Genomic DNA, 21,809 nt, shown 5'->3' on the forward strand with positions numbered 1-21,809 from the left:
AATCCTTTCCCCAGATTGTTCCTCCCGAACCTGCAGCCCCCCACTGGGGGCTCCCTCTCCCCCCAGGTTTGAGGAGGTGGAGTGCACGAGGGGGTGATGTAGGGGCTGAGCTACTGCCCCACAAAACTTCCCCCAAGTGAACATCCCCCCCAAAAAGCCCCTGCTGATAAAGCCCTTCTGCTCACCGCCGTTTCCTACTCCTCTATCTACTGTTTTTGTTTTGTTTTTGTTTGCTGGTCTAGGGTCTCCTAGCCATTCAGTCTTGCGCTGCCCTGAGTAAATATATTAACCAGAACAATTTTGTTCTTATAGTTTTACTCCCATCCATCTTGGCTTTGCCCCAAGGGCTGTATTTCCCCACCCACCCCCCAACAAAATAGTACCTCAAAGGGTTTTGTCAAAAAAGAATTCTCCACGCAAGGTGAAATGCTGCCTGCAGAGGTTAAATGGTCACCATTCCGCCCCACAGTCCTGCTACGGGCGGGGCTCACCCCTTCACAACGTAGCTCGTAGCTCGGGAATCAGAATGTATCTGGAGCCAAGCTGACCGTATAGTTCAAAGTGTCAAATAAATGGTGAAAGCAGAAAGTTTTGTAGCTGTGGGTGTGGCATGAAGCTAAGGCATTAGATGACCTGTAAGAGATTATCTGAATTACTGAAATGATGGAAACAGAGGCAGAATTTTCAATCACATCTCTGAGAACGGCTTTTTGTGTCCTCAGGCTATTTTGCAGGCTGGGGGCGATTCCCTCTGTCCAGAAGATGCCGTGGGCTCGAGCTGTCAGCCACTTCCTGGGGGGAGGGGCAGAGGGGTCTCAACTCTGCTCTGGTCTGATTGCCAAGGACGAGGGAGGCCTGCATTTTCCTGCCTGAAGTTGGGAGTAAAAGAACAGTGCAACTAGGACAAGCCCTGGAGTCGTGGTCCAGCTGAGCAGGGAGCTCATTTCTGAAAGTGGAGCTATAACAAGAGCCCCCTGTGCCGTAAGGACCTCCTAGATTAAGAAAAAGTTGAAAAACCAGACCTGAAAGAAGCAGAGTCATTCCCACGAGGGCAGTGCAGCCATAAGTCTGTTTTGGAAATGAACCAGCTGTGAGCAGACACGGCCCTGCGCAGTGACTAGGGGCTGGTGTGGAAACACAGGAGCCAGACCCAGGAATCGAGAGAACAAAGCACAACACAGTCAACGGCAGCTCTGAGCTCCTTGCTTCACCCGCGGCTGAGGTGGCCCTTGGTCATCACTTGCAAGTCCTCAGGATCTGTCCTACCCGAGAGAGACGCCAGGACCCGAGTGCACACGTGGCCACTGCACAGCAGCTTTCCCTGAAAATGGCAGCAATGGGGGCTGAGGCCTCACAGCTGGGCTGAGCATCATTCCAAGCACCGATCACCCAGCAGCTGGAAGGGTAGTGAGTGCTTGAGAAGAGAACGTTGGTTCAAGGACACGGAGTGTCTACTTATTTTTACTTCTGAAAACTCTTCACCGTGCGTTCCCACTGCCGGCTCTTCTACGGCTGTTGCCTCAGCTCCTACTTGCATCCTCTGCCCATAAAACAAGGTGAAGTGGATGTGGGACTTGACAGAATGAACCATTTGGCGTTGGGCACGCGGTTTTTCAGTCAAGGTGCCGGTACCAGTGTGTGTGATGCTGGCACGACTGTACTTGGGGACAGCGCCTCCCACTGTCCTGCCTGTGAGGTGTCTGCGTCCCTTTCACTTGTGCTAACCCCTCAAGGAGACAGAGAGGGCTGCTGAATAACTACGGATGCACCCCAGGAACAAGACGTGTGTTCCAACATCCCAGCTGGAGGAATCATTTTCTAGTCAATCTGCAGTAAACTTTAATCATTTTCTAGTCAACCTGCAGTAAACTTTAACCTAAAACAAGCCTGCTTTCAGAATTAACTAGACCGTTAGGGGGAGTATGACAGGGAAGATGCCCGATGTGCTCAGAAGAGCTTCTCGCAACCTGGTTATGATGCAGAGGGTGTGTGTCACCCCCGAGTGATGGAGGTGGCCCCCGCTTGGTATTCTTGATGTAATGTGGGTGAATATCCCCACTTACATGTACGCACACCTCTTGTCTCTTGCCTACAAACTGGGTGGTAAGATACTAGTGGTCAAAAATTGCTTCTTAACATCCTTTCATGCTTAATGGAGTATTGAGTTGAAATTACTTATTTTGTGGACCTTTGCCACACCTGCCCCAATAAAATATTTACTGGGTGGAATATATACACTAATTATCCTAGAGATAAAAATTGGGGGAGATACAATTTATTATGGAAAATTTCATAAAATTTTCATAAATATTGAGAAGAAAAATAGTATAATAAATCTTCATGTATTCAGCACCCAGTTTAACAATTATCAACTCAAAAAAACCCCCCAATTTTCAACACATACCCAAACTTTTTACATGTGTACACTCCCTGTGGATTATTTTGAAGCAAATCTCAGCTATCACATTTTGTCTATAAGCACTTCACTATGGCCCTCTAAAATAGTAAAACTCTTTTTAAAAAATAACCATTATAACAATACCACACCTAAAATAATTAACAATTACTTAGCATCATCAAATATCCATTCATTTAAAATATTTTTCAGATTGTCTCATATTTTTTTTATAGTTCTTTCAAATCAGGATCCAAAGAAGTTCAAATCACTGTAATTGACTGATATGCCGCTTAAGTCTCTTCTAATCTAATCTCTAATTTCTCCCTTTTTCTCCCCACCCTTTGTATTTGTTGAAGAAACCACATTATTTGTCCTGTAGGTCTGGGTTTTGCTAATTGCATTCCCATGGTATCTTTTAGCCTGTAGCTCTGTCCTCTGGATTTCTGGAGGTTAGAGCTTGTGTTCGATTGTTTTGTCAAGACTACTTGACAGATGGTGCTGTGTGCCTCAACTGGGGGCCGCGGAATGCCAGGTTTTTCATGATCATTGCCGCGATTATGTTGTCATGCCGATTATGCAAAAAGGTGGTTTTCTAATTTTTAAAATCCTTTTTTCCTCATTTTGTTCACTGGAATGCTTCTATAAAGAAGCTTTCCCTCGTCAACTCTTTGATTAACGTTTCATACAGGAAAGGCCAGATCCATGCTTCATTCTTTTCCCTTATTTACAAAATATTATATAGTATTATATACAAATATCCCTTATTTAATATTTTCAAAATATGTAGTTGGTTTCCTAGTATCTTCCAACCAGCAAATTGTCATTGCTGCTGTTGTTTCGAGTATCAGAACGAACGCGTGGATTTGAGCGTGGAGGTGTGTTTCCGTCCATTGCTGTTTGTATTCATATTGATGCTCAGATGGTCACATCTTTGCAAGTGGCAGCCCTGGAGATATAACATTAAGGCTGCCTTCCGTTGTGTAGCTACGAAGTTACGCGCTGTTGGGTAGACGTTACCCAAGCTTGTCTCACCGTATGAAGGGCCTGTCACACGGTGCACTAAGTGGCTGTCTCTCTTGTGTAACAGACTGGCCAGATCCCACACCACCGGGAACTGCCTTGTGGCCTCACTGCGTGTGTGTCTGCTTCCTTCACACAAGTGTGGTTCCGGGGAGGAATAAATGGAGGACCAAACCTCTGTGGGCCGTTAGGCTGAAAGTCACATGATGTCCACTGCTCCTGACTGTATCTTGGGTTAGAACCATTTATAGTCTTAATGAGGCACGAGGCCAGGGCAGTGAGAGGGAAGCAGCAGGCAGGAAGTTGGCAAAAGTATTTATCGAGCGCCTGTTGTATGTCAGGTAGGGTTCTAGTCACTTAAGATATATCTGAATAAAACAAAGCCTAAATCTCATGGAACCTGCATTTCTTGCTGGGGAGATGCTCAACAAACCGTAAACATGATAAAGCAGAGAGTGTTAGAGGATGCTTGTGTTATGACGTGCTGTGGAAAATAGGACAACTAGAGTAAGGCAAGAGGGATGTGGATGTGGGAGTTGCGGCTGTAAACAGAAGACTCAGGGTAATGGCTTAGAAGGCCCTGAAGGAGGTGAGGGGGTGAGCTTTGCCGAATCTGGGAGGGGGTGTGTCGCACGCAGAGCCGGGGACCAGAGCCCCCGCTCTCGGGTGGGAGGTGCCGGGTCTGGGTGTCAGAGAAAGTGCTGTCACATTGTGTGTCAGTGCTTGGGACCCACTTCTGCATTCAACATTACGTTTCTAAAATTCACCCGTATTTGGAGTATAGCTATGGCTCGTTAATTCCCACTGCGGTTTAATATTCCATTATATGAATACACCATGATTTATTTAACCATTAACATTTGGGTGTCTTCTAGGTTTTCGCTAATTATACAAAATGCTGTTATGCGCATCTTTTATCCGAGGGCACATGAGCAAGAGATTCTCTAGAGCAGAGCTATCTAGCTTTTTTCACATCGTGGTACAAGTAGAAAATGTACAAGTAGAAAGTGTACAATCTGCGTCACACACGGGGGTAAACTGAGGTGATACGAGGCCATCTACAGGGGTTTGAAGAGGACATTGAAGCCAGGAGCCAGAAACTGGGGAGGTGGCCTGGAGGCAGAGGTGCGTCTCCAACTAGAGGTGCTGACTCAGCAAGGGGCGCCAAGGGGCCTCTGGGCGGAGGTAACGGTCTATTTCTTGACCTGCTGCTGGTTACACGTGTGTTTACTTGGTGGAGATCCACTGAGATGGACTCATGATTTGAGTACTTTTCTCTTTATATGTTTTGCCTTAAAAAAAAAAAGTCATTTAAAGGCTTTGCCAATTAACAAACTAGGGTTTGAGGCCCAGCTCTGCTGCTTGGAAACGTGTCCTCAAGAAAGTTCATCTTTTTCAAAACCCAATCTCTTTAGGTGTAAAATGTGGAGTGTAAGTGACAGCCTCATGGGAGTGTGCTGAGGTGTAAATGAGACCTTGTCAAGTGGCCTGTCAGGTGCCTGGAAGCTGGTGGGACTCAGAGAACAGCACCTCTGATGATGTGTTGCCTTCTTCTCAGAACCTGCTATGCCGGGTGCTGTATTTCTATCTCACCCTGTGCCGTCTGTGCCGTTTCACAGAGAAGGACACCAAGGCTCAGCGTGGTGAAGGCCTTGCTCTGGATAGTAAACAGCAAACAGCAGGGCTGAGATTCAGACTCAGGCCTTGTCCAGGACCAGGCCTGGGAACCCTTGTCTATATGGCTGACGGATTAGTCATGACATGGAGAATCCACTTCCACATCTGGCCTCTGTTTCTGCTAAGTGAATACAATCTCAAGATTAACTTCTAGATCAGCCTTGTTTCACAGTATTTCCAGTTTGCCCAGATTAAATTTACTTGTCCCAATGAACTCTGTAGAAAAGGGAGGCATTTAATCTCATCTCAAGGTGAAATTGAGAAATGCAGTAAATTAGATTGCAGATTCTATTCCAGAGTAACCAAAATAAATCTTTGCCAAGCTCAGAGGTAACTCAAACGTTCATTAGTCTTTTTTTTTTTTTTTACATTTTACAATTTAATACTTGAATAATTGGAATTCATTTTTTGCAGCAAATATACTTTATATTTTTGTGTATTATTTATTCTCATGACTATGAAATCACACTTGTTTATGCATCCTCCATGTTCCATACACAAATGCCTATGATCAGTAAATTCATATTTTTACTTTATGTAAATGTTCATTAGTCTTAAAGAAGAAGGAGTGGGGGGAGGGGGGAAGGGGAGGACGAATGGGCTTCCATTTTCCGGGGCCAGGATGGAGGGGGCTGCAGTGGAGGCTGGGGACGTGATGCCATGAGCCCATCCCAGAGCAGAGTTTAGGAAGAAGCTTCTGGAATGTGCTGCAGATCTCAGCCACGTGAGCCACGTTCTGCCTCGCTGGCCTTGCAGCCTGGAGAGGCCGAGGGGCTCGTGCACTGAGGCTCACGCGCTCTAGTCAAGCGCGCCTTTGCGGGAGTTGAGGTGTCTGTCCCGCCGGGATGAGGCATCTCCCCTCAGCAAGCTAGTACGTCATGTTTTTGTTTTTGTTTTTCCCTTGAGTTGCCTAGTAAACACTTCTACTGGAAAATTCCAACCTTGCCTTGGATGAACTAAGAGGAAAAGCAACGTGTCCACACCCAGGCCAGCCCAGCCAGGCAGGGCAGAGGCCCTGGGGACCAGCTTCGTCGACGTGGCCACAGCTGCAGGTCCAGCGGGAACTCGGGGGCGTCTGGACAGCGGCACAGAGCGAGGTGGATCCCGGGGGCCGTTGGCATTGGCCCCAGACCCTCACCTCTGCTCCCTCCAGCCCTTTCGTACTTGTTGCTCTTTGTACACGGTCCCTGCACTTATCACTTAACACAGCTGTTCTCCTGACTCAGAGCCAGAGGCCAGCCCTGTTCACTGGGCATCTCGGGGGCCTACGTGGCATTTATATGTAATCAGCGCTTCTTGCATGAAACCAAAGGGTGTGAGATTGACGTGGGGGACGGTCGGCACGAACCAGGACTGGGGGGAGTGTCCCAGTGTGACCTCCCTGGAGAGCGGGTAGGCACACAGTACCTGGGGGGTCCCCGCAGGCGAAATTAGAGTTATTCGCTTTTAAATGATTCTTCTTTTGAACAAGTTGAAAGAATGTTGTCAAATATACGCTCCGATGCACTCGAATCAGCTGATGGCGAAGGTTGGTGAGTTTGGCAGACGCGGGCTGGGAAGGGGTGCAGGGTGGGTGCCAGGAGGACCCTCGGGTCCGTCCACAAGGTGGCGCTCAACTCTCGTTCTCAGCTCCCATCCAGCAACAGTCTGTCCTTAAATCGCTGCAGGACAATTAGGATGACGCTAGTGTGTCCGTATCTGGTTTCAGGCACCACCCCCCACCTGCTCTAGAAGATTTCAGACACTCACGTGTGGTCTCGTGTCCCCAGGAGCCTGGCCCAGAACCGGCCCGGGTTAGCTCACGCACAGGTGTTTGGGTGGTGACAGGGTGTCTGCTTTGAGTAACTTGCTGTATTGGAACCTGTGGCCTTAGCTAGTGGGACCGTTGGCCTTGGTCTGTACTGCCGCTGAGGTGACCTGTCACACTGACCCGGTCACTGCAAACATGCCTGGGCTTTTTCCGTGCAAAAGTGTCAATTTACAAGACAAAGAGCCTTGGTCTCTGAATTACATGGGAGGAGTTTTTTTTTTTTTTTTTTTTTTTGCGGTACACGGGCCTCTCACTGTTGTGGCCTCTCCCGTTGCGGAGCACAGGCTCCGGATGCGCAGGCTCAGCGGCCATGGCTCACGGGCCCAGCCGCTCCGCGGCATGTGGGATCTTCCCGGACCGGGGCACGAACCCGTATCCTCTGCATCGGCAGGCGGACTCTCAACCACTGCGCCACCAGGGAAGCCCGAGAGGGGTTTTTAAAATGCAGACTGAACCAGTATAAACAATGAGGAAAATCCTCCTTTGTCTTAAACTTTCATACCATCCCTCTGGACACAGGGGTGCGCTTATACAATTGTTCCATTGTCAGAGAGAACGAACTTCATCAAGTTTCTTCCCTTCAAACGATCTTTCAAACTCCCCCGCAAGAACGTTGACCAGGCATCTCACGGAACAATGAGACAGATTCCCCAGATGCTAACTCGGCCTCCTGATGAATCTCCAGATCCTTCAGGTTGAACCCAGTTTGCACTAGTTTTGAGAACATTTGCAGTGACCATCCTTCCCCACGTCGTGGGACAGGGCCGAGCCTTGTGTGTCCTACTTGGTGTAGAAATCTCCATAAAAGGGGAAACAATTCGCAGCCCGAAAACATTTAAAACAGTGCGCCTGGGGGCAGTCTTCTGAAATGTCACCAGATAATGATAACAATCTGTCACGTTTCTGCCCTGCCTTACAGTCAATGCGCCCTTACACCCCGAGTAATCCTGTGACACCCTGTGAGGGGTCCCGCAGATGGATTACTGTCCCACCGGGGACGGGAGGAAATGAAGAGTCAGGAGGTCAAGTGATTTGTATAAGGTCACCGAACAGGAGAGTCTCAGAATCGGGACTAAGATCCACCTTGCCCCAGTCCCGGTCCCATCTTGATTCACATCCTTTGCTGTTTCCAGGAGCCAGGCACCTTCCTAGGTGTCAGGAACACAGCCGTGAAAGAGATCCACAAAATCTCTGCTTTTGTGGACATCCTAGTGGGGGAATGTGGATGAACAAATGAGTCACAACATAGGTGTTTTATTAAATGGTGATGGGGGCTTTGGAGAAAAAGAAAGCAAGGCAGTGGGGCACCCGGCGGGTGGAGGGGGTCTGGTGCAGTTTTAAGGGGGCTCAGGTGACCTTTGAACAGAAGCCTGAAAGTGGGAGGGAGTGGGTCACACAGAATCTGCAGGAAACTCTCCCAGGCCGGGGAACGGTGGTCACCCGGGCAGGGCCGGGGGGCAGCGCAGGCGGGCTGGTGAGGGGATGGAAGCGGCCTGCGGAGGGCGCGGGTAGGGGGCCACCGTCCTGGCCTCGGCTTGTCCCTGACCGAGATGGAGCCGTTACAGGGTTTCAAGCCGATGTGTGATACATTGCTTCCATTCTAACAGGGTCACTCTGGAAGTTTCCCTTACAACATAAATTTCCGATGAAATCCAAGAAAGCAGTGGCAGGTAAATGTTGCCAGGCTTACTTTCATCGTAGTCCTCCTAAATGGGACAAGGATGGGTGCCTGCTCTGGGGGTCCCTGGCAAGGGGCTCTCTTCACCCACCTGGTCTCATTCTACCCTACAGTCAGCCACACGATGTAATGGCTATTACACCATTTTACAGATGAAGAGACTGAGGCTCAGAGAGGCTGAGTGACCCGAGTTTGCGGGTGACCAGCGACGTCCCTTGACCTCAGACTAGGCTCAGTTGTCTCTCTTGTGAACATGTGCTCATGAGTGGCTGAAAGGATCTTCGCAGTGGAAGAAAAGGTGATCCTTGCCCAAGTGCCTCATAAGAAATACACTTACGATAAAAACTGGTGAATATTTTAAGTGTTTTATTAACACAATGACAGTGTCTCTTCATGACAGTTGTATGTGCCATTCAACCTGCAAATCTTATTTTCAACAGTGAATCTAGTAACATGTAATAATTTTTAACAGAAGGCCTCTGATTAATCTTTGGTCCTATTAAGAAAAGCAAAAAACATTTAAACAGCATTTGCAAATGTAATAATTTGATTTTCTTAATTATCTGATTAACAAGCAAATCGTGCCAAGCACTTAAGTAATTATCCCTGGAAAAATAACAAACAAAATCTGAACACATGATGAATTTTACATTTTCTTAAAATGTGAACCTAAAATGAGAATCTAAGACAACTATTTAACTGCATGCTTTAACTTAGAATTTCAGGTTTGACCTGACACTCCAGCACAAAATTCTCTGAAACCTAACAAATCGGAAAAAAAACAAATATTCACAGACTTTTTCTTAACCCCGATATTTCAAAGATAGGTTTGATTTATCTTCATCACTTTTACACTTAATTCTGTATCTTTTCAAGACTAAATGTCACGTGTTCACTAAGGAAATGATATCATTCCAAATAAATTTGGGGTTGAATTCCCAAGTGAATTCTGGAGACCCCTCACCACTGGCTGAGGTCACGTGATGTGCAGGAGCTTTAGTTAGGAAGCGTGGGCCAGAGGTAGGACGTCCAGGGAGAGTCTTCTTGACGGCCAAGCTGCACCTGGTTCCACACTTGCTGTGTCTGGCTCTGTACTCGCTGTGCTGGTTCCGTACTTACTGTGTCTGGTTCTGTACTTACTGTGTCTGGTTCTGTACTTACTGTGACTGGTTCTGTATTTGCTGTGTCTGGTTCTGTACTTATTGTGTCTGGTTCCGTACTTGCTGTGCTGGTTCCATACTTATTGTGTCTGGTTCTGTACTTACTGTGTCTGGTTCTGTACTTGCCATGTCCATGTCTTGCAAAAAGCTTGGTTTACCCCCTTGTCCCCTACATTCAGTTGTATGTCATCTCCTTCCTGCCATTTCTCTACCCCACGTGAATGGACTTCACAATGTTACTTCTGGCTGAATTCTAGCTACTTTTCATCCTCTGCACATTTGCTGCAGCCATAACGTACAGGCATTTAGGTGATGCTGGACGGGGGTCTCTCTCTCCTCAAGGCTTGGTGTGACTGTAACCACAGTTTGGAGTCAGGCCAACGGGGAGACCAGGGCGTGTGTGGCAGACAGTGACACTGAGGAAGGAGAAAGGAAATCTGAGCGACCCTGAGCGACCCTGAGTGACCCTGAGTGACCCTGAGGCAGGCAGAGGAGTGGGATGTGGGGAAAGTCTGTGAGGTATGTACTGGCTAGGCTGGGGCTGCAGAGAGCCGGGTCCAGGGCCGCAGGGTCCTGAGATGATGGGGGGACTCAGGAGCCAGCGGGGTGGCTGCGTGCGCGTCTCTGAGCCGAGGTCCTGGGACCCCCGGGGGGAGGGAGGAGTGGGGGCACAGCCAGGGAACCGGGAAGAAAACAGTGACCGGAGGCAACGGTGGGAAAGTGAGAGGTCAGGCGCTGAGCACACGAGGGGCTGCGAGGGAGCTGCCCGGCGGGGATGGGGCTCAGCGCCCGCAGTGAGGCTGGCTGGGCCGGACGGGGCTGCAGAAGAGGCCATGTGTGTGCGTGTGCATGTGTGAGTGTGTGCGTTGTGCGTGTACGTGTGTGTGTGAGTATGCGTGTCTGTATGTGGGTTGTGTGTGTGTCTGTGCATGTACATGTGTATGTGTGCATGTGTGTGTCTATGTGTACATATGTGTGTCTGTGTATCTGAGTGTGTGTGTGCACCTATGTGTGTGAGTGTGTCTGTGCGTGTACATGTGTGTGTGTGAGTGTGTGTCTGTGTCTGGGTTGTGTGTGTGTGTCTGTGTGTCCATGAGTGTGTGTGCTTATGTGTGTGTGTCTGTGCGTATGTGTGTGTGCGTGCCTGTGTGTGTGAGTGTGCATATCTGTGTGTGTTGTGTGTGTGTGTGCATGTGTGTCTGTGTGTGAGTGTGCACATACTCACAGTCCTGGGTCGGGCACAGCTTTTGCTGAAGCTGCTGTGGCTCGTCCTCCTACTTGCCTTTGGGACACAGAGGAAATGGTCTGACCAGGATGTGTGTCCATCTAATGGCCGCGTCCTCAGAAAGATCTGGCCAACGCAGTGACATCATGACACTGGAATTCCTTTCACTCTGGAAGACGTGGAAACAGCTGCACACGATTCTTTAGGGTCTGGTAGCTGTAATTCTCCATGTTTATGGAATTTTCTTTTACCTTAAAGTCCATTAAAAGTACTGACGTGGCAATATAAATAACCTCTATTCTTTTTTTTAAAGCAAGAAGTCTCTTGAATTTGTATTTGTTTTTCTGTTTAAAACCAAATCCCCAAGGAAAGCCCAAGCACACACAAGTTCCACAGTGCTCCATGCACTTCTGTGGTCCTCAGCAGAGACAGCAGCTTCCCTGGGGTCCCCCAGGGTACAGGCAGCCCCCTGGACCCCTCTCCTCAGCTCTGCAGACAGTGGGGAACAGAGCTGGTGCCGCAGCCCTGCAGTGTGTCCAGATAGGAAGCCCATATTCTGCCATGTTGTCGTGTCCTGCACCCCCCGGCCGGGCTCACCACATGCACGATGGGCTTCTGGACGCAGGGATGTTTCAAAAGCAGAAGGCTTTGGCACAATGGCTCTTACTCTGTTTGCAGAAGAGAGTTTCCATCCACACAGAAAATTATAGTTTCTGTGTGTGTGGGTTTGGAATTTGAACAAGAAGTGGCTTTGTCCTGGAAACGCTTTATCATAGCTGAAAATTACGACTTCTTTCTTTGCCACATCACCAGATGCACAGAAGGCTCAGAGAGAGGAAAGCTCTGTGTTCACTGCTTGCAAAACACAAAAGCCACATCAGGGACGTGGCCATCATCTGAACCAGCATCTTGTCTGGAAATACTTATGCCTCACGAAGAAAGCTAAGGAAATCTGCAGTGCACAAAATACAACATCCAGACCCCAACGAAGGTGACAACATTCCCTTATGCTTTGGACCAGCTGGGCCTAAGACCCTCAGGGTGTAAAAAGCAGGTTTTGCCCACAGCCCACAGCTTCAATTAGAAACAGAATCAGATAAAATAAAAATTAAAAAAAAAGAAACAGAATCAAAGTCACGTTCATTACCCTGTTAAATAATGATGTATACATGAGGAGGGAAGCTTCCAATAAACTGAAAAATCTTCTTTTATTGCTCAGTTTGAGACCGGGATTCTCGTAGCACTAAAACCATTCCAGATTCTTCTAGTATGTTCATTCTGTCTACACAAGGGGCATGTGATTTAAAAATATGTAGACTTTGCAGACCCCATTCATCAGTTGGGAAACTGAGACACAAAAGAGGCATGAGTTTCCTCATTCGGTCTGGACTCAGTTCCTTTCCCAAATCGAAGAAACTGTCCCATTCTGCTGACCACGTGGGGAGTTTTGTGGCTAATTCACGCTGCGTCCGGGACTGTGGGAAATGTGGAATGGGGCAGCGTGTTCTGCTTCCATGCCCTGACACGTCTCTTCCTCTGTATTCCGCCCACAAAGGGACAACGGGGTTCACAGTCCCAGCCCAGGGGGTGAGCTACACGAGTCCTGTAAAGAACAAGCCAGATGCGCATCCAGTGTTGAGTCGCACAACAAGCTAGGCTCTGATAAGATTGCGCCCTTAGAAGCGAGATGGGAAAACGTCTAGGTGTACCCAGCTCCTGCCCCTGCCTCAGCTGCGTCTGAGAACACAGGTGCGTGGGGAGAGGGGGTGGGGAAGCCAGGGGCTGGGGAAAGGGGGCTGGGGAGTTACTGTCTGACCTGCACAGTTTCTGTTTTGAAGGATGGAAAGAGTTCTGGGGATGGAGGGTGGTGATGGGAACCCAACAACGTGGAGGTACCTAATGCCACTGAACTCATGGCACACTTATAAATGGTTTAAAATGATACATTTTATGTTCTGTGTGTTTTGACACAATTAAAAAATACATTTAAAAAAAAGCTAGGGAGGGGACTTCCCTGGCGGTCCAGTGGTTAAGACTCCACACTTCCACTGCAGTGGGCACAGGTTCAATCCTTGGTCAGGGAACTAAGACCCTGCATGCCACATGGCCCAGCCAAAAAACTAAATAAATAAAAATTAAAAAGAGGGCTTCCCGGGCCTCCCTGGTGGCGCAGTGGTTGAGAGTCCGCCTGCCGATGCAGGGGATACGGGTTCGTGCCCCGGTCTGGGAGGATCCCATATGCCGCGGAGCGGCTGGGCCCGTGAGCCGTGGCCGCTGAGCCTGTGCGTCCGGAGCCTGTGCTCCGCAACGGGAGAGGCCACGGCAGTGAGAGGCCCGCGTACAGCAAAAAAAAAAAAAAAAAAAAAAAGAGGGCTTCCCTCTCTCTGCTTGTCTATATTTTCTGAATTTATGGAATAAGAATGTACATTTATATAATAACATATACCTGTAACATTACATAATGCAAAATAAACATCAAAGACAATGCGTTAAATCCCTGTAACACTACCTAGTGTTTTGTGAGATATTATCCGCTGAGAATCACTGGGTCATTGGCCGCACGTAAATGATAATCTGACATTACAGGATGTTTTTAATAAGAAGGTCAGACAGTAGCCAGGAGGGGTGGTTGGGATTCCTATTGTCCCCTTTTGGTGAGAAGATAGAGCCGTTACTCCTGAGCATCTAGAGGCCACTGCTTCCTGGAAGCCTAGTACCATCTGGGCTCTGACGAGAGCTTTCCTTGGTGTCCATTTTCTCTCTAAATCCTATTTTCCTGTTTCAAAACTTGAAGTAAAGACAAACCACCAGGCAACACTGTTATAGAAACTTTAGCTGACACTGTCCTTCCATTTTTCTCTTATCTGAACAAGTTATTATTCAGATTGCCTGTGACTCAAAGGGTAAATTCCCTTCCTCCTCTGCAAGGCTGGTTGGTGGTCCAGCGGGGTGCTCTGGGTTTAATCCTTCTTCCCTCATCTGGGGCCCTGCTCCATCGGTCACTCCCGTTCTTGGGTCATCATCAACTTCTCCCTCACTATTGGCCAGTTCTTCTCAGCACATAAATGCACTTAAATCTTTCCATTCATTAAAATAATGATAATAAAATGGTACACATCTTCCTCCTCTCACATATCCGCCACTGGCTAGTGTCCAGTTTCTTCTCTTCCCCAACTTCCTACAGAGATGTCTATACTCCCCGCTTTCACTTCTTCACCCCCAGACCTTTCTTGTCCTCCTCAAGGTCAACACGCAGTCAAGGCAGAGATTCTTTGCTCGTATTTGCCCGTGTTTCTCAAAGACCGGCCCCACTCACTTGCAGTAGAGCCACCTGGAGGTCGACTGAGCTGACCCTCTTGGGTAGGGGTTGGGCTGGACTTTGCAGTTTTGAGGAGCTCTCGGGACTCATGGTCACCAAAGTCTAAGAACCACCATCTGGCCTCATAGGTGAGAGACCTTCTTCCCACAAACTGTTATGTCGATGCTGCTTTCAAAGGCAGAACTGGGTCTGACTTGCAGCAGAAATTCTTGTGATGTGAAATCACATATAACGAGAAGGAAAAAGACAGCCTACAAACACACATTTTGGTCCTAAAGAACATTTTTAAAGTTTGATCTCACTTCCGTTTTCTTTCTTCAATACCCACTTACCATAGAAATTGAGATTAGTCTTGACGTTTCGGTGTGAAGGCGGAGGCGGAGGAGATTTGAATCTCTACCCAACAGCACATCTCAGAATGACCCATCTAATCCACCAGGGAGGGAATGACTGGGTGAACGTGGAGGTGGGTTTGGAAGATCAAAGTGTTCACCTTGAACTCCGTCATCTCATACGCTACAGCATCAGATTTTATCCGTGACTTTAGGTGGGTGCTATGGTTGGCAATGTGCTGTCTTGAAAACCCTAACTTCTTTAAAAAGACAAAACTAAACTAACGTGTCAAACCAAACCAATGCCCTAATCTACTGGTTAAATATTTGCATTTCTTTTTTTTTTTTTACAACTTTATTGGAGTATAATTGCTTCACAATGGTGTATTAGTTTCTGCTTTATAACAAAGTGAATCAGTTATACATATACATCAGTTCCCATATCTCTTCCCTCTTGCGTCTCCCTCCCATCCTCCCTATCCCACCCCTCCAGTCGGTCACAAGGCACTGAGCTGATCTCCCTGTGCTATGCGGCTACTTCCCACTAGCTATCTGCCTTACGTTTGGGGTTTGCATTTCTGAAACCTGAAGGTCGCGGACTGGCGGCTGGCGGAGCCCTGGGATGCAGTTGTGGTGGAGAATTGCAGGAGATGGCAAAGGCCTGCCAACATCAGGAGGAAAGCACAGGCTCCTGGGGTCCCTGTTCCCCAGGGAGGAGTTCCTGGTAACCCTGCCAGGACAGCCCCTCCGTGTCCCCCTGCTTCCAAGCAGACAGGGTCCTGTGTGCACAAGGTGGAGGCTCGGGGCCCCTGCCACTGCCTGCGAACAGCCTGTCTCAGCTCATCCCCTTCTCAGCTCAGTGCCCCAGCACAGACCCCACAGGCCGGTCCTCTGGTGAAAGGAGACAGGAAAAGTCTCCATCTGGCAGTCCCATCAGGTCAGAACATCCTTTCTGGGGAGGACACTGCTTTGCACTGGCTTTCCAAGGCAGTCCCGGCCCTTGGTTCCTGGGCATCCATAGAAACACGGAAGGAAATGATCCACGTCCCCTTAGCTCACCAGGTAACAACCCCGAAGCAGCCCGCTGACTGCCTTGTTGAACACACTCGTTCAAAGCCACACAGAGGTCCAGTGTGAGTGGCGTGCTGGTGTGACAGGAGCCGGATGTGGCTCAGAGGACCTTAGCGTCCTGATTTCCTCTCGCTCGCAGGCAGCCTTGTGTTGGAGAGGCCGGGCTCAAGCCGGCATCTAGGCATTTAGAGGCATTAAAGGTGGCTGGAGTGATGAAGAGAAGGAGGGATGTTATAAGTGAGAAATTGGCAGCTTCTTATGTCACCAACAGGGGGAAATGAGGGATGCAGTTTCTGAGCAGGGAAGGGCTCTGTCCTTGGCAGGTAGACTGGGACCAGGTCTTGGCCAGGGTTCTAATGGGCTCTTGGAAAAAGCAAAGGAGGTGTGGTTGGGTGAGCTGGGCGGGGTAGAGGGGGCAGTTTTACAATTTTCAAAAAGTTTTCTCCCTCCCCCTGCTTCCCACCCCCAAACTGAAATGAAACCAGTTGAGTCCAGAAGGATTCACAGTTAGGACGGAGGCGGGTTCCAAACCTCCGTTTGCACGTTTGGAAGGCAGTGCCTCGGCTCGGTGCTGTGACAGACCGTGTCCTGTTGGTCCGAGGGAGAAACTCAACCCCACAATTACTTGATTTGAAAAGAGGCTTTGCTATCTTCTAAAACATTCTGTGTTTAGGTTAGTAGACTTTCAACTTTTTAAAAACAGGAAAAGATTCTAGGCGTCTTTCCCAGGACATACAAATGCACGTGTAAGTTACCACAAAGAGCGCATAGGAGATGCTACCACTGTAGAGAGAAAGCCTAGTTTGAAAGCAATTGTGGAAAAATAGAAGTGAGGCCTGTGTTTTCTTTACTTTGGCCTGTCATTACTGAGGACAACAATTTAACAAATCTAGAACACTGAAGATTCCTCTTCTAAATCTGTATATTTTGAAGACATATATGGAGTATACATATATATTTTTTAAAGCATGAAAAGGGATAAATGGAGATGAAAATATTTTGTGGGGTGTTTTTGAAGACAACGTGGGGAAAATGCTTCAATACAATGGTAAATTTTAAACGCATATTACAAAATCGCATATAAATAAGTGTTCCTCTTTGTCCCGTGTGGGATAGCTGGTCCCTGACCATCTTGAAGCTCTCCACACTCCACACACCCACAAATGAGGAACTGCACAGATGTCAGACACGGCCCATTAGGAGGAGTGAGACGGAGCCACAACAAGTTAGCCCAGGGAGGAAGAAAGAGCGTAAAAGCCACGTGCTTCTCTGGGATAACGGAGAACATCTGTCTCAGACTCACGAGGCTGGGAGGACAGCTCTAAGAACAAAGACCTTACCATCCTCCCTGGAGCATACTTCCTGCTTCTGGCCAGAATCCCTTTCCAGGGCTGGGGTGGGACCCTGTTTCCGCCTCCCCATCTCTGGATGGAAATCTCTCTAGTGGTCCACGTGCCAGCTCTGGGTGTCTGGTGGTGAGGCCGTCCAGACTCCGGAAAGCTGGCCTTCTTGAGAAAGTCAGAGGGTTCAAGGTAGAGGTATGACCAGAGGTGGGGGGGCCAGGTATGGGGATGAGAGGGTCCTGGGGCACCGCTCTGGGTCCTCGAAACAAGCCACTGCCTGAAAACCCTGCGTTGGGCCCTTCTTGGAAGGGAGACCTGTCTGCGAGGACGTAGTCTTTCCTCTGCTGTTCGTTGTTTCCATCTGGACGATTGAGTCTCCCTGCGCTCCGTCTCTTCCTCTGCAAGCTTGTGTCTCTACTGGCTGGTTCAGGAGGCAACTCTGCTTTGCAGAGAGTGTTTTCAGGCCTCTGTCCTTTTTATAACATCTGAGAGAGGAGATGCAAAGAGTCTTGGCTACTGCGTGTCTTTCACACTGTGGCCTGAGACCCACTAGTGTGATGAGAAATCCATTTCATGAGTGGGAGGCAGCATGAGAAACAAACAAACAAAACGAAACAGAAGGAGACACAGAAGGAAACAGGAATGAACTGAATCGAATTGGAGCCATCAGAGTACCCGGCACAGAGTCAGGGTGAGTGTCATTGCCTGGAGTCTGTATGAACATTTTGTTCACGGTAACATCTACACACGCGCGTCTGTGTGCGTTGTGTTTGTGTTCTTGGTTAGGATGGGAGGCTTGTGTCCGGGCCGTGGCCCAACGGGTTTGGAAGCCACCGGTTCAGGTAGGTGTTGCCCCCATGGGGCTGCGCAGAGGAACCTGTATTTGGTCTTCGCCCCTGCTTCCAGGCGCAGACCTCCCACCAGCCCTGTAATTTCCCGAGTGATGAGCGTGTCTGTTAGTCACGACAAGCCCTTCCACTAAACCAGAGCTTATGTTAATGAGGTGCCTCTTGGTGGCCCTTTGACAGCTTTGGGACAGACGGAGACTGGTAGTCAGAGGAGCCAGCTGGGTGATTAGAGGGTTGGTACTTGCAGCCCCAGCTCTGGCCTTTGGGGAGGGGAGAGGGGCTGCAGATTTCTAATCACCAATGGCCAGTGATGTCAGCAGTCATGCCTATACAACAAATGGCCCACAGAACCCCTGAACAGTGGGGTTCAGGGAGCTTCAGGTTGGTGAACACACTGAGGTCCTGAGGGGCATGCATCCCCCAGAAGGCACGGAGGCTCGGCATCCCTCCCCACCTGCTGCCCTGTGCCTCTCTTCCATTGGGTTGTTCCTGATTGGTACCCTTTGTAATAAACCAATACATGTAAGTAACGTGCTTTTCCAAGTTCTGTGAGTCATTCTAGTGAATCATCAAACCCGAGGTGGGTGGGTCACAGGAAGCCCCAGGCTTGTAGTCAGCCAGGCAAAAGGTGGCGGGGGGTGGGGGGGTGGCCTGGGCACTTCTTTTGTGGTTTGAGCCTGAAGTGAGGACAGTCTTGTGGGGTCTGTGCTCGCCCCGGGTGACAGTGTCAGAACTGAATTGAGTTGCAGGACACCCAGTGGGTGTTGGAGAGCTGGCCGTGGTGTGAAGAACCCCACGCATTTGGGGTCAGAAAAAGGACCACACAGGGGCCCAGAGGAGGAACGCGGTTCCACTGTGATCTGCTCCGTGTCCCCCGCAGCAGGCGGGCAGCAACCAGGCCCCTGTCCCTGATGGTGAGCGACTTTACTCTCCCGCCCCCTCAGGGGCAAAGTCCAGGCGTTTTCCTGCTTGACCTGCTGTGGAGTCTGTCTCCTCTGGCTCAGGTAAGGCACATGTTGTCTATTGTTTATGTAGCAATTGACGAAACACTGCCATAAAACTGGCTACTGCTTTCCGGTGGACTTCTCAACTCCTGAATAACGGGAGAGGTTAGCCAAATGAGGCAAAAGCTGTCCTGTCTGTCCTGACTTTTTCTACCACTGTCCCACAGAAAGCCACAGAGGTAACTTTACATTTTCTAATGACCACTATGAAAAAGCAAAAAGAAATGAGCGGAAACTAATTCTAATAATTTATTTTAGGTAATCCAATATGTCCAAAATATTATCATTTCAACATGTAACTAACACAAAAAGATTATTGCTGAGATAGTTTACATTCCTTTGTGCTGCTCCCTTTTTGATTTTTGCGTATATTTCACACTCACAGCACACCTCAGTTCAGAATTGGCCGTATTTCAGGTACTCACCAGCCACGTGTGGTGAGTGGCTATCCAGTTAGTGCAGCTCTACGTTATCTAGAACACAGAGAGGTTAAGCCACTCCCCCAAGGCTACCCAGCTGATAAGAGGCAGAGTCACGGTTCACATCTAGACAGCCTTGACCTTGACCTGGGCCTGGGCCCGTGGTCACTTGGCTGTGCTGGCCCTCTGTGCATGGCCACCGCGGGCGTGGTGTTTCTGATGCAAAGGCAAGGGCTCCTTGGATGGCGGAGTAGGGACCGTGGAGTGGTGACCTAAGATGCCCAGACTGCATGGAAGAGGAAACACGGCAGGGAGAGGCTGGTGTGGCAGAGACCACCCTGAGTATGAAGGGAGGGGCTCTGCAGAAGTTCAGTGAAGGGCAACGTGAGAAGGTCATGGGTGGCCCGGAGCTGGAGATCTTGAAAGAAGAGCAATACCAGTGATGCTGCTCTCTGAACGTGCTGTGGAACGGCTGAAGGGAGAGGAAAGGAAAGTCGTCGGAGTTGGGAGGTCAAGGAAGGCAGTGAGGGGAGGGTGTGGGCTGGAGGTGGTCAGTAACTCAGGCAGGACGCAGACGGGGAGAGACCACGTGAGGCCAGTGCTAACGTCCTCCCCTGAAGCTTAACGCAGAGACAAAACATGCTTGAAAAGAGCTGAAGAGCACAGACCGAGGAATCTACCAGCAAAGGCAAATCAGGTAAGGAAATATGTGGCTGGGATACTGCGTAAAAGTCTATGAGGTGGGGCTTCCCTGGTGGCGCAGTGGTTGGGAGTCCGCCTGCCGATGCAGGGGACGTGGGTTCGTGCCCCGGTCCGGGAGGATCCCACGTGCCGTGGAGCGGCTGGGCCCGTGAGCCACGGCCGATGGGCCTGCGCGTCCGGAGCCTGTGCTCTGCAACGGGAGAGGCCACAACAGTGAGAGGCCCACGTACCACAAAAAAAAAAAAAAAAAAAAAAAAAAAAAAAGTCTATGAGGTGGGGTTATAGCAAAAGCAGTAAAGGATGGATGGATTTTATCTGCATAAAAATGAAAAACTCCTGTACCTAGAAAAAGTTATAAACACGTTAAACATAGATGAAACACAGGATAAAATATTGCCCTATGAAAGAACAAAGGTAATAAACAAGTTGTAAAGAATTCAAAACAAAATAGAAAGGAAAGCAAATCGTAAAAGGGCAGCTTGCAGAAAAACTACACGTGGCTAAGAAAAACAAGGAGAAAGACTTAGTCTCACTAGCAGCTAAAGAAATTCAAGTCAACGTTGAAATGCAATCTTCACCTATCACATTGCAAAGGTGAAAAAAAATACCAGGTGTGGGTATGGGTTTGGGGAAAGAAGCACTTATATAAACTACTGATGAGAATGTACATACACCGGGGCAGTTTTTTGGAGGGGATTTCAGTTCTATTGCTATGTAACAAAAGACCGCCAAACTGGGTGGCTTCATAGCTATTTTATTACCTCAGGGGGTTCTGTGGATCTACTGGGCTTAGCTGGGTGGTCCTGATGCTGGACCTAGAGTCACCTGGGGGCTCCTGCTGGGCTGGATCATCCCAGGTTGCTCACATACACGGCTGGCCTTGGAGCTGGCTGGAAGCTCGGTCTGGAATGCCAACAGAAGCACCTCCACGTGCCTCTGCGGGGAGACTGGCAGTTAGGTTTTAAGAGACAGTGTCTCGGAGGCAAGTGTTTACGAGAGGCAGGAACGGAAGCCACCAGGCCAGTTAAAAGCTCTGTCTATGGGCCCAGCATCACTTCTACCATATTGCATTAGTCAAAGCAGGCCCAGGGCCCACTCACGGTGGTGGAGGAATAAGCTTCACCTTTTGGTGGGGGAGGTACGTTACAGAAGAGCACGTAGGGTGAGAGATGCTGCCGCTATCTCTGGAAAATTCAGGGTCCTGCAGAAGGCAATTAGACAATATTTATTAAAAATCCCTAGTGTGTCCGTACATCCTTTGTCCCAACAAATTCTGCTTCTGGAAATTAGTTTTAAATGAATAGTCGTAGATATTTCTGAAGACTTGGCTATTTAAAAATTGTTCCCCATAACATCAAGTTAAAAGGTATTCTCATGTCTTCAAATAGGAAATTGAGTGAGTAAATATATGTGCAGATCTAAGCAGGGCAGCGTCCTGAGGTGGCGTTTGGGGGTTTGAAAGGAGGGGTAATGCTGTTGGGTGCTGTTTTCCCCTTCCCGGCTTGGAGCCTCTCAGATACTCCTGAGCAGGGATTTGGGGGCAGCCGGGAGGTCTGCAGATGGGGTGTGTCGCCTGCTGAGCACTAGAAGGAACTAGGGATTTTGAGGCTGCTCGAGAGGGGGTGAGCGTGAAAATGATCTCCCCAAATTCCGAATTATGATTTGTGGCAGTTGGAGCAGAGATTCTGCTTCACAGAAGCCAGAGCTAGCACAGCAGCTTAAAACAAAGGGGAGGCCATTTCTACTTCCCCGGAAGGAAGGACTTTTGACGACCTGCACGGGGACCTGAGGCACACGGTGGCC

The sequence above is a fragment of the Mesoplodon mirus genome, assembly GCF_964341445.2.
Source record: "Mesoplodon mirus genome assembly, chromosome: 12".
In the NCBI taxonomy this organism is placed as follows: Eukaryota; Metazoa; Chordata; class Mammalia; order Artiodactyla; family Ziphiidae; genus Mesoplodon; species Mesoplodon mirus.